Source organism: Bufo bufo, chromosome 2 (assembly GCF_905171765.1).
Source record: "Bufo bufo chromosome 2, aBufBuf1.1, whole genome shotgun sequence".
Lineage (NCBI taxonomy): Eukaryota > Metazoa > Chordata > Amphibia > Anura > Bufonidae > Bufo > Bufo bufo.
Genome location: NC_053390.1, coordinates 718,744,540 through 718,757,510, shown reverse-complemented (window position 1 = coordinate 718,757,510; position 12,971 = coordinate 718,744,540). Strand labels below are relative to the sequence as shown.

The 12,971-nt window shown below is 46.8% G+C and overlaps 1 protein-coding gene across 2 annotated transcripts in view; it reads left to right on the top strand.

Moving 5' to 3' along the window:
* Nucleotides 1-12,971, top strand: part of TUSC3 (tumor suppressor candidate 3) — a 357,616-nt gene that overhangs the window by 299,552 nt on the left and 45,093 nt on the right. The window lies entirely within an intron of this gene.

Here is a 12,971-nt window from a genome sequence, read left to right as displayed (position 1 = left end):
GACCACAGACCCACTTACTCCTTCTCTTCCAACGCCCAGCACGACCCCCAATCAGCAACTGAACCTATGCAGGTCGACGATTTACGTAGGTCTCTATCTACAGCTGAGAAGGAGAGACAGCTGGCCGAAAACCTCTGCCTCTACTGTGGGGAGCCGGGTCATTTTGCCATCAAATGTCCTCATAAGATCCGAAAGACTATTGCCGTTACGGAACTAAAGGAGCAACCACAGACTCCAACCCCGCCAGCAGCCCCGGAAAATAACAACACGGCGGCTCATGGATCCCACTTCATCGTTCCCATCCTCATCGACATTGAGGGGCGACAACTCCCCTGTTCAGCGATGTTAGACTCCGGGGCGGGAGGCAACTTCATGGACCTAACCTTCGCCCGCGAAAATAACATTCCACTGACAATCAAGGCAGCCCCCGTTGACCTGGAAACCGTCGACGGATCCCCACTCTCCTCGGGGCCGGCCACTCACGAGACCACCGAACTACAACTCCTCATAGAACCCGATCACCGCGAAAAGATCCACTTCTCGCTGATCGCTTCCCCGAAGTTCCCGGTGATCTTGGGCATCCCTTGGTTGGCCACCCACAACCCCTTGGTGGACTGGGAAACCCGCTGCATACGATTCCCGTCCGAGTTCTGCTCGCTAAATTGCTCCCACAAACCCGTCCTTCCACCCGAAGACACCACCATCTCAAAACTATCCGTCAAGGATCTTCTACCCCCTCAATACAGCGAGTTCCAGGATGTCTGCGACAAGAAAAATGCAGACAAGCTGCCACCACACCGACCCTACGACTGCCCTATAGAACTGTTGCCCGGGGCCGAAATACCCTTTGGCAGTATCTACCCCCTCTCAGAGCCTGAACTCAAGGCTCTGAAAGAGTACCTGGACGAGGATCTGAGGAAGGGGTTCATCCGGCCCTCTACCTCCCCAGCGGGAGCCCCCTTTTTCTTCGTAGAGAAAAAAGACTCCTCCCTGCATAGACTACAGAAAGCTTAACAACATAACCGTAAAAAACCGGTACCCGCTCCCACTAATTTCAGAACTTCTCGAGAGACTCCGGGCAGCGAAGATCTTCACTAAACTCGACCTTCGAGGGGCCTACAACCTCGTCCGAATCCGCCCTGGGGACGAATGGAAGACCGCCTTCCGGACACGTTATGGTCATTTCGAGTACTTGGTCATGCCTTTCGGACTCTGCAATGCTCCTGTCACCTTCCAGCACTTCATTAACGACGTCCTCAGGGACATGCTGGATCTGTTTGTAGTCGTTTACCTGGACGACATCTTGATCTTCTCTGAAGACCTCGAGCAGCACCGTGAACACGTCCGCAGGGTACTGCAGAGACTCCAACAGAACTCTCTCTATATCAAGCTAGAGAAATGCGAGTTTGAGCGAACCACCACTCAGTTCCTCTGATACATCATCTCCCCTGAGGGCCTAAGTATGGATCCGGGGAAGGTCCAAGCTGTGATGAACTGGCCCGTTCCGAGAAACGAGAAGGAGATACAAAGATTCATTGGCTTCGCCAACTTCTATCGGAAGTTTATCCGGAACTTCTCCAAGGTCATAGCACCAATCACCCAACTCACCAAGAAGGCAGTCCCCTTCTCCTGGACACTCAAGGCCCAGGAGGCCTTCACCAAGTTGAAACTCCTCTTCACTTCTGCTCCAATCCTAATCCACCCGAACCCCGAGCTGCAATTTACAGTCGAAGTGGATGCATCAGACTCCGCGGTGGGGGCAGTTTTGTCACAACGGACAGGGGAGAGGATGCTATTACACCCGTGCGCATATTTCTCCCGCCAGATGTCCCCCTCCGAGAACTACTATGACATCGGGAACAAAGAACTACTGGCGATCAAGGATGCCTTCTCCGAGTGGAGACACCTGCTGGAGGGAGCCACCAACCCCATAATCGTACTAACTGACCACAAGAACCTCGAGTTCATCCGCAGCGCTAAGACTCTCAGCCAGACGGGGGGCGGAGCTAGCGCCGAAACAGAGCGGACATGTGAAGCGCTGCTCTCCTGCAGATATACCCCAAAAGCCTGGATTTATCGCTTCACTGATAGCCAGAATGGTCAAGATAGGTGACCAAAAGCCTTCTGCCCAAGCAGGTCAAGCTCGTTCCGCCAGTCAACCTGGCGATATGGATCGATTTATCAAGAAAGCATCGGCTGCTGCTGTGAATAGAGAAACCAAGATGGCGCCCGGCACTCCTAGGAGCGGCAACAGCAGAGCAGCCAGAGAGGCGGACGAATCTGATGGGGTAAGAGATGATTCTCCTGACCCCGATAGCCTCCCCATATCCCGCTCTTATCTTAAAGAAGCCTTACTAGACACCCTATGCCCCATCAGCCTGGATTTAGCTTCCATTAAGGAGGACGTCCGCCACATAGGTAGAAGGGTGGAGGGCCTAGAAGAAAATCAGGCGGTCATCATCAGTCACCAATCGGAGGCAGCAAATAGCCTCATGATATGCCAGAACCACCTTAACTCCCTATATGCAGCCGTTGAGGATCAGGAAAACAGAGGGAGGAGGAACAACCTGCGATTTCGTGGGATCCCTGAGTCTGTGTCCCCAGTAGATGTGCCACAAACAGTCATCCAAATTTGCCTGCAAATCCTGGGCCCAGACTCGGTCCATGAAGTGGTTATAGAGAGAGCCCACAGAGCCCTGCGTCCCAAGCCACAAGCCTCTGAGCCTCCCCGAGACGTCATTTGCAAATTTTTGCACTTTCCTGTCAAGGAGGCCATCTTATCCGGAGCCAGGCAAGCCGAACCTCTGAGGTGGGAAAACAACCATATATCAGTCTTTCAAGACCTATCACAGTCTACCTTGAAGAAGCGCCGTTCCCTGAAGCCACTAACGGAATGGCTCCGTCAACATAACACCATATACAGATGGACCTTTCCGTTCGGTCTGTCTTTTGCATATGAAGGACGACGGGTCAACATCTCCTCCTATGGGGACTTAGAAAAGGTCTATGCCCATTTGAAAATTCCTCCTCTGGAAATAGAAAATTGGGAGATGGTCCAGAGCCTCCCACCTTTAACCTCACTACCTGCGATATCGTCCTGGGAGACCTTGCGCACCCCAAGATCGCATAAGACCAAGAAGAACTATCCTGCTTCTACCCCTAAGAGACTCTCTCTGCCAGATAAATGATTACCTGCCCTCCCCCCTTTTATCTGGCTATCCAGTAGTATTGGCCCTCTAAGGGTATTATCTACATAATTACATGACGTTCAGTCTAATTCCCCCCCTGACGTCAATGTCACTGTTAAAATTACTGTATTTTGCTCTGTTATGCGTTAACAGTAATCTCAAGTTTGGGCTTGATCTCAAGCTTATGTTGTGTTTTTTGTTATTTGTTCTCAATTTTTTATTTTCTGACAGGTACTCCTTTTCTAACCACAGGATAGACCGGTGCTGCCTTGTAGACGCAAGATTTCAGAATGCTGCTGCATACCCATGGTCTTCTGTCTTCTTCAAACAGGTCTTTTTTGTTTTATTTGCTGGTCCTTGGCCCCTCGCCTTGACAGGCAGCACCCTTATTGGGGGAATCAGGTTGGCGTCCTTTAGTCTCTCCCTTGCCTCGCTTTATAAATGATGATGTCGGACGTCCACCTGATTTCCTACAATGTCAAGGGACTGAGATCCCCCTCTAAGAGATGTAGAATATTCTCACTATTGAAAAAAGCTAATGGCTCTATTATTTTCCTCCAGGAGACCCATTTTAAACACGGCCACTATCCCAATCTCTCCTATGCCAAATATCCCACTTGGTTCCATTGTGGAGCTAGTGGTGCTGCCTCGAGGGGTGTGAGCATAGGTTTCCGTAAAAACTTTCCTTTCACCCTCCTTTCACAAATTTTGGACCCAGAAGGTAGATACCTTATCCTGAAGGGCACAATTGGGCAGCAAACCGTCACTCTGGTGAATGTCTACGCCCCAAACTCAGGTCAGGTGGAGTGGCTTTTCTCCCTCCTTAACCTAATAGAAGATCATGTAGAGGGCTCTTTAATCTTGGGAGGGGATTTTAACCTTACCCTAAATCCACTTCTAGATTCCTCTTCAAAAAAGTCCTCAATCTCTCATAAAAGCCTTAGATCCCTCCAAGTAAAAATATTTAATTTGGGCCTGGTAGACGTCTGGAGGTGTTTACACCCAGACGAATTAGACTTCTCCTTTTACTCAGCAGCAAATGACACCTACACCAGGATTGATTATATCTTCCTACCTAAAGAAAAACTGCAATTATGCAAGCTAGCCAAGATCGGTGACATTACATTATCTGACCATGCCCCAATCTCATGTGAACTGCATCTTTTATCCTCCCCTCCTAGATCCCCAGTCTGGCGATTTAATGAATCGCTACTTAGCAATACCTCTCATAAAAACCAGATAGCCTCCCACCTTGAAGAGTACTTCTCCATTAACAACACCCCAGATATATCCCCCCAAACATTATGGGATGCCCACAAGCCCTACATCAGGGGCAAACTCATAAGCCTCTGCTCATTCCTCAAAAAAGAAGCAGAGAAAAAATTGAATCTCCTTCTGTCTCAGATCCACACTATTGAGAAGAAACACAAACAATCTCACCTTGCCTTGCACCTGTCGGATCTCCTTTCTCTAAGGACTGAACTTAAGAATCTCCTGAATGAACGCTCGGCTAAATACTTCTTATCTTCCCAGCAGAAGTTTTACGCTCATGGCGACAAAGCTTCTAAGTATATGATGAGGAGGATTAAACAGAGGAGGGAGTCCCGATTTGTCCAATGCATTAAAACCCCCCAGGGCTCGTCCTTGTTTAAATCTGAGGAAATCGCGGACCAATTTAAACTCTTTTATGAGTCACTATATAATCTCCCCTCCCAGGAGCTAAAATACTCCCCTGAGGAGAAAATACCCCATATCAACCACTTTTTGGAATCCCTCACTCTCCCAACCCTAACCCCCTCCCAGAAAGAGTCTCTCACTAGGCCCTTCTCGACCCAGGAATTAGAATCAGCCATAAAATCTGCCCCCAATGGGAAATGCCCAGGTCCGGATGGCCTCCCGATTCCATATTATTCCGCTTTTCAGAGCATTCTGACCCCCTTCCTTCTCCCAATCTACAATTCCTCTCTGGAGGGTAAGCCAGTATCCTCCGACATGACTAGGGCCACCATCACTATAATCCCTAAGGACGGGAAGGACCCCTCCTCCTGTTCCAACTATCGTCCCATTTCTCTACTTAATGTAGATTTAAAGCTTTTAGCCAAAATGCTCGCCCTTCGTTTGAACAACTACCTTCCCTTACTGATCCATCCGGACCAGGTTGGTTTTGTTAAGGGCCGAGAGGGCAAGGATAATACTGTCAAGGTCCTGAATTCCCTTTTCTACGCCTCTTACAGATCTTCACCCTTAATCTTGATCGGCACGGACGCCGAGAAGGCTTTTGACAGGGTGGACTGGTCATATATCCGTCTCACTCTGCAAAAATTTCAATTCCCAGACTCTTTTGTCAACTCAGTCTTCTCGATGTATACCCACTCCTCGGTGTCCGTGTCGGTCAATGGAATCCTCTCATCTAACTTCCCAATTAGCAATGGGACTAGACAGGGATGCCCTCTTTCCCCTCTTATCTTTGTCCTTATTATGGAAACACTTCTGCAGGCTTTGAGGCAGGAGAGAGACATCCGGGGCCTTCATGTAGGGGGACTGGAGTTTAAGTTGGCTGCCTTCGCGGACGACCTCTTGATTATCACTACTAACCCCTTGAAATCCATGCCCATAATTCTCTCGCTCTTGAGCAGATTTGGGTCCATATCCAACTTTAAAGTTAACCCCACTAAATCCCAGGTGATACACATGGGTCTGCCCCGCGCGACTCTCTCCTCCCTCAGAGCTTCCACCCCCTTTAACTGGAATACCCAGCAATTAACATACTTGGGTGTTAAACTTACCCCCTTTTTAACCGACCTTTATGCCTTAAATTTTAAACCCTTATTATCTTCCATTACTGCCCAATTAGACTCACTTGACTTCCCCTTTCTATCTTGGTTTGGGAGAAAAAACCTTCTAATGTCCCTCATTATGCCACGGCTTACATACCTAATGCAGACTCTCCCTATAGAATTACCCAGGTCATTCTTTACTCTCCTGAACAAACTAATACGTAAGTTTATTTGGCAAGGCAAGGCTCCTCGTATCTCTTTATCTACCCTTTCCAAACCAAAAAAAGCTGGAGGAATAGGGTTGCCTGACCCTGAAATATACATGAGATCTATTCTCCTCTGTAGGATTATAGATTGGATTAGATCCCCCCCCCCCCCTCCAAAACATGGGTTACACTGTAAAACTCATACTTAACCACTCCTTTAAGGGCCCTTTTGTTGTCAGGAAAACCTCTCCCTGGTCTCCGCTCTATTCCTAACACTGTGATTAGGAATACTTTGAAAACCTGGAACTGGTTTATTGCTAATAAAGGCTCCATGTCCCTCCCCTCCCCCTTACTACTTATTAAAGACATAATCTCCCTTGCTCCGAAAGAACTTAGAGATAGCTTTCCCCCCTCCCTGCACACCTCTGACTCCCCCATAGAGACGCTGGTAGACACAGAGGGGACCTTGCTACCTGACCAAAAGTTATGTGACCTCCTAAAAATTAAGCTCAGCAACACCATCACACTGAGCTTTTTGAAAGCAGAAACTCTCTCTTTACTCAAAAGCACTCCGTCCCTTACTGAACTCTCCTGGTTTGAAAAACTCTTAAATACTAAGCTATACCCTCCCAAGACTATCTCCACAATATATAGGAATCTAAAAAGCCCAGTTTCTGATCCCAAGCCAGCTATAGTAGGCCTATGGTAGAGAGATCTACAACGCTCCCTATCAGAAGCTGAAATTTCCTTCATGCTGATCTCCCCACATAAAATCTCTAGATGTACCCGAGCCCAAGAAAATAGCTATAAGATCTTATCACGCTGGTATAAAACCCCAGACAAAACCTGCCTATACAGCAGGGACTCTTCAGATCTCTGTTGGAGATGTCAATCGGAGAGGGGTTCTTATTTCCACATATGGTGGTCTTGTGGTGTAGTCAGGGGATGGTGGGAAGAGATACTGAAGACCATCAACAAAATATGCCAGACTAATATTTCCTGTACCCCGGAAACAACCCTTCTCTCTCTGGGAGTCCAGAAAATCCCTAAATATAAAGCCTCTCTCTTCTTACTCATGTTAAGCGCAGCTAGATTACTTCTCCCAAAACTATGGCTTACACAAGATACTCCCAGCCACGAGAGTTGGTTTGCTAAGATAGACCAAATATATAGAATGGAGGAAATCTCCCACTGGGAACTGAGAACAAGATCGGTTTTTCTAAAAATCTGGAACCCATGGAAGGAATTCAGACATTTCTCATAATGTTTCCCAAATGAGTATATATTATATCTTACCATGGAATTGCCTCCCCTTACCTCCCCTTGTCCCCCTGTCTATTCTTCTTATCTCCCCTTTCACCCCCCCCCTCCTCTTGATCACTATGTCGACCGACTTATACGCACTGTGCTGTTTCTTCAATATCTGACCCACTAGTACTGCTGTAGTAGTATTCAGATGACAATGTCTATACTTCACTGAATTCTCTTAAAACCATTTTGTGCATGAGATATATGTACCTGTATTGTTACATGTTATATGTTCTTTATACATGTATGTTTTTTATGAAAATAAAAATTATTAATACAAAAAAAAGACTCTCAGCCAGACAGGCCAGATGGAGCCTATTCTTTTCCCGCTTCAACTTTCTCATCACCTATCGCCCCGGATCAAAAAAACAGCAAGGCTGACGCCCTCTCCAGAATGTTTTCCGAGCTCTCACAGAGTAACAAGGGCCAAAATAACATCCTACCCGAGAGAAGGGTCGTAGGGGCCACCTACTCTAAAGAACTCCTGGGCACAATCAAAGAAGGATATGAAAATGACCCCTTCCTCTCCCACCCCACAGGGAATGTCAGCCTTACGTTTAAGAACGGTCATTGGTTTCATCAGGACCTACAACTATATGTACCAGAAATCGCTCGAAGTGCTCAAACTCAACCATGACTCCAAGGTGGCCGGCCATTTTGGCACAAGAAAGACCCAGGAGCTTCTCTCCCGCTCCTTCTGGTGGCCAACATACAAGGAGGACATCAAGAGGTACATCTCCTCGTGCACGGTCTGTGCCCGCAATAAGACTCCTCGTTCCTCTCCCGTGGGTCTGTTACAACCCCTCCCGATTCCCTCCCGCCCCTGGGGCTCGATCTCCATGGACTTTGTGGTAGACCTTCCTCCTTCAAAAGGGATGAACACCATCCTGGTCGTGGTCGACCGTCTCACCAAGATGGCCCATTTCATCCCCTACAAAGGCCTACCCACAGCCAAACAGACGGCTGATCTTATTCTCAGAGAGGTCTTCAGGCTGCATGGGATCCCGGACGACGTGGTCTCCGACCGAGGCGTACAATTTGCCTCAAAGTTCTGGAAGAACTTCTGCCTGGCGCTCGGGGTTAAAGTGAACCTGTCCTCTGCTTTCCACCCTCAGTCAAACGGGCAGACGGAGAGAACTAATCAGACCCTAGAGCAATACCTACGCTGTTTCAGCTCCCACCTGCAGGATGACTGGCTTGATCATCTCCCCACGGCCGAGTTCGCCTACAACAATGCTGAGCACAGCTCAACCAAGCACAGCCCCTTCTTTGCTAACACAGGCTCGCACCCGGTGTTCATTCCCCACCTACCCGTCGCCTCCCAGCAGTGGCCGAACGCCTAACAACCCTACAGGAGGCACAAAAGAACATTATAGACAACCTCCAGCTTACCCAGACGCGCTTTAAACAGGGAGCAGACAGACGTCGCAAACCCACCCCGGGCTTCCATGTGGGAGACAAGGTGTGGCTGTCCACCAGGAACCTCAGATTGAAGGTCCCCTCCAAAAAATTTGCCCAAAGATACATGGGTCTGTTCCGGATCACCGCACAAATCAACGAGGTCACGTTCCGGCTCGACCTCCCGGACTCCATTAGGGTGCACCCTGTCTTCCATTGCTCTCTCCTCAAGCCATACGTGGAGAACACCTTCACAGGCCGCCACTCGCCCCCTCCACCCCCCGTGAGGGTACAGGGTGAAGAAGAATACGTTGTCGCAAAGATTCTCGACTCCAGGATCCACCGGGGAAGACTACAATACCTAATTGGGTGGGAGGGTTACCCTCCCGAGGATAACTCCTGGGAGCGAGAAGAAAATGTCCACGCCCCCAGACTGGTAAAAGAGTTCCACTAACGGCACCCCGGTAGGCCTGCCCCTGCGGTGCCCGGAGGTCACCTTGGAAGGGGGGGGGGGAGTACTGTCGGGATTCGAACCCGTGACCAGCCACATCCCAGGCGGTAGCCCTGCTTACTAGGCTACCGTCCTCTCTGGACATTCCTCCCTGAAGCCTATTAGTTAACCTCAGTCTTGCCAAGCCTTGCTCATTACCCTTGATTCCCCACACCTGGTACTTCCCTATATAAGTCCAGCCCCTTGCACTCCAGTTTGCTGATTATTGAGCTCCTGAGCCTTGATCAAGCTTCCCCTCATCTGCTGCTCTTGCTACTGCTGGAAGTCCACTGCTGACCAGGAATTGCCTACCGACTACTCTTCTGCTTTATCCCTTCCTACTGAACTGCCCCCACCGTTGCCATCCGGATTGTCTGACCACGCTTACTGCCGCCTGCCCTGACCCACCGCCTGCCTACCGACTACGCCCCTGCCAGACTTCCTGCACCTACTACCTGCCTGCGGTCCTTGCCACTGGGCTCCACTCCTACCCCCAGCAAGCGGTCCTCTGACTCAGGTGAGCCTGTAGGACTGTTACAGTTTCAGTATATACCCTTACACAGAGAGTGCTAGCAATCAATGATAACACATCCCCCTGTACTGAAAGCTGTTCACTGGGTGGTTTTAAGTTAGAAAAAAGCAAATATATGACAGTTGCAGTTGGTGGCTGTTCTGTCCTGAAGAGCCAGCATCCTTTGGCACTTTTAACTTTTTCAGAAAGTCAATATAGCTTGAATGAGAGCAACTGAATGCTAAAGTACACTTTATAAAATCCCGTTTTTATTTAATTCATTCAAACTGCGACCAAAATTTCTAAGGTATTAATCTAATATCCATACCATACTTTAAAACCCCCAATGAAGCCTAGAAATGTTTATGGTGGGGTCTTTTTGATCTACAACATATTCTCTTGACATCTAAATAATAGACATAAAATACCTGAGGAGCTTCTTCAGCTCCTTATTACTTAGGGATAAAACCTACATAAACCCGCATAAAACGGCGACCTCTGTCGTGAAATGTGGAAATATTTCTTGGAAAAGGGCATCATATTGAAGTTGAAACTAAAAAGAACTAGGATAGTACTGTATTGTAAAATTTTACTGTCGAGTTACGCAGGTGTGAGGACCACTGGGGCAACAGTGAAGGTTCTAGAAGCGATGGAGAAGAACATATATCTTACCCGAATTTCTGTTTCACTTTTTCTCATTTTTTGGTATGACTTTTTGGAAAATTCAGTCAGAAATGACAGAAAGTGTTAAAAAAAAGTGTGTGCAGATGTTTGAAAAGCTCAGTTTCTTTCGCCTGGAGTAACTTAACTGCAGCCATTTGTTGCGTGTTTACAAAAGGGACTCGAAGAGCAGCGCAGCTCCAGCTGGCCACCTGTAGAAGCAAACCATATGGCCTTGTCTGTTTTAAGTAAAAATCTGCTAGGAAGAAGAATTATATCAAGCTCTGTTTTGTCAAACTAGCCTTTAACGTGCCTTAAATTTTAGATGTTCTGAAAACCTCTTGCCTAACAGTTATGTTTAGACCTAAAAGGTTTGGTAATGAGAAGCTGTTATGCTGAGAATGCAAAGTAAACTTCAGAACAACTTTCCGACAGACAGTAAGCCGTGTGGGATTCGGAACATCTGGACTGGGACTATTGCAGGCATTAAGTAAAACTGCTAATATACAGTAGACTGCACTTAATTTTTGCGTGATAAACTGTTTGTTTTCATGGTGCAATACTTCTGGATAATTAAATAATGCTTGTTGGGCTTTTCTTTTAACTTTTGCTGCAAAGGTAGAATTTAAGGCTGTGAAAAAACCTGGTTGATAAATTGTTTAGATAAGAACTTGATTAAAATGGCTAAAACAAAAAAAAATGTGTAAAAAGGATGCAATTAAGTATTAAAAGTGTGTGACACGCAGTTGTGTATTCTATACATCAGTGTTTTGATGGCTACTTGCCTTGGTACAGCATGAACATTTAGTCTGCCTAGCATACTTTTAATATGTTTCCATTTTATCTAAATTGGTATTTTGTTATAAAAAAATGGAATGATCTGAAATAAATATATAAAATCAAAAGTATAAAAATATGTTCTTAATTACCTGGTGTGACCAGAGGTCAAGGTCCTGACCTCCTCATAATCTTGACCCGCCGTTACTGCAGTCATGATTGCCCCATTTCCCTCATTACTTCTGCTTAGTAAGTCTGCATTCACAAAGTGTTCTTGCTATACTAAACGTATAAGGGATGCCCAACCTGCTGCCTTCCAGCTGTTACAAAACTACAATTCCCAGCATGTTTGGATAGCCTACAGCTATTAGGGAATGCTGGGAGTTGTAGTTTTGCAACAGCTGGAGGGCCGCAGGTTGAGCATCCCTGGTTTAGAATGTACGCAAGGTCCATAGGCTGAGTCCATATGTTTCCATTAGTCAGGTAAAGGCCAAAAGAGTGCGATACTACAATGGGGCTCTAAGACTATTCCAGCGTATATGTTAAATTGAGTCCCTAAGCACAGTGTGAACATAGCCTAATGTCTGGTTTGGGACATCTTTATGCAGGCAATCAGAGTGCCTATGCTGGTCCAAGAAGTATGATGATCTGTAAAACTTTCATTAAATATGATAATTCAACATATGTCAGATACCATGTATTCAGAGTTTATCAATTTAAGGCCCCCTGCACACGGACATGTTCTATCTTTTTGCGTAACGGAAGTACGGGACGAAACCCCACAGAAGCAGTCCGTAGTGCTTTCAAGTGAATGGGTCCGCATCTGTGATGCGGAATGCCCACGGAACGGCACCTGTGTATTGCGGATCCGCAAATGCGGTCTGCTATATGGCAACGGGAAGCACACGTTTGTGTGCAGGGGGCCTAAAGCTCATCTGTCAGCATGATCCACCCTATTAAACCAAGCATACAGCCTGGTAGGGTTGATCATGCTGATAAAAACCATACATTTTATTATGAATATCTGTGGCCCCATTGCTGATAAAAAGCACATTTTTATTTGTATGCTAATGACCTAACAGGAATACCAAGGGCCGATTTGGTACACTCCTTCACCTTCAGTCCCTCCCCTTCATTGACACCGAGTATAGCCAGGTCTTCCTGTGCCTGTGCCTACTCTGTGTTCTCCTGCTGGTCTCCAAGTGCTGAAACCTGTCACCTGTGACGGCGCTGTTTCTCCTGGTCTCTGTGCTTGATCAGTGTATCTCCAGCTGCACTGAGCAAGCACCAAGACCAGGAGACTGGCAGGATAATGCCCCCAGTACTAGCCCAAAGTCAAACCAGTTGGTTGGCACAGTGGGTCCACATTCACTGCCTGCAATTTATTTATATTTTCAAATGAGTGAAATGGAATGAAATTCTAAAATTACATTCTTATTTTCATGTGAATTCATATTAGGAAAAAGTATAATCTTGTAACTTAATTTGTCTTGTGCTACCATGTTCTTCTAACATGTACATTTTAAAAGTAATAATTTTTTAATGCAGAAAACATTCTATTTTCAGTCATTTAGCTTGATTTCATGCACAATAAATGAGGACCATATTGATCTTGTTAATTGATCATTGTGCTGTCAGATATTATAGGCTGTATGG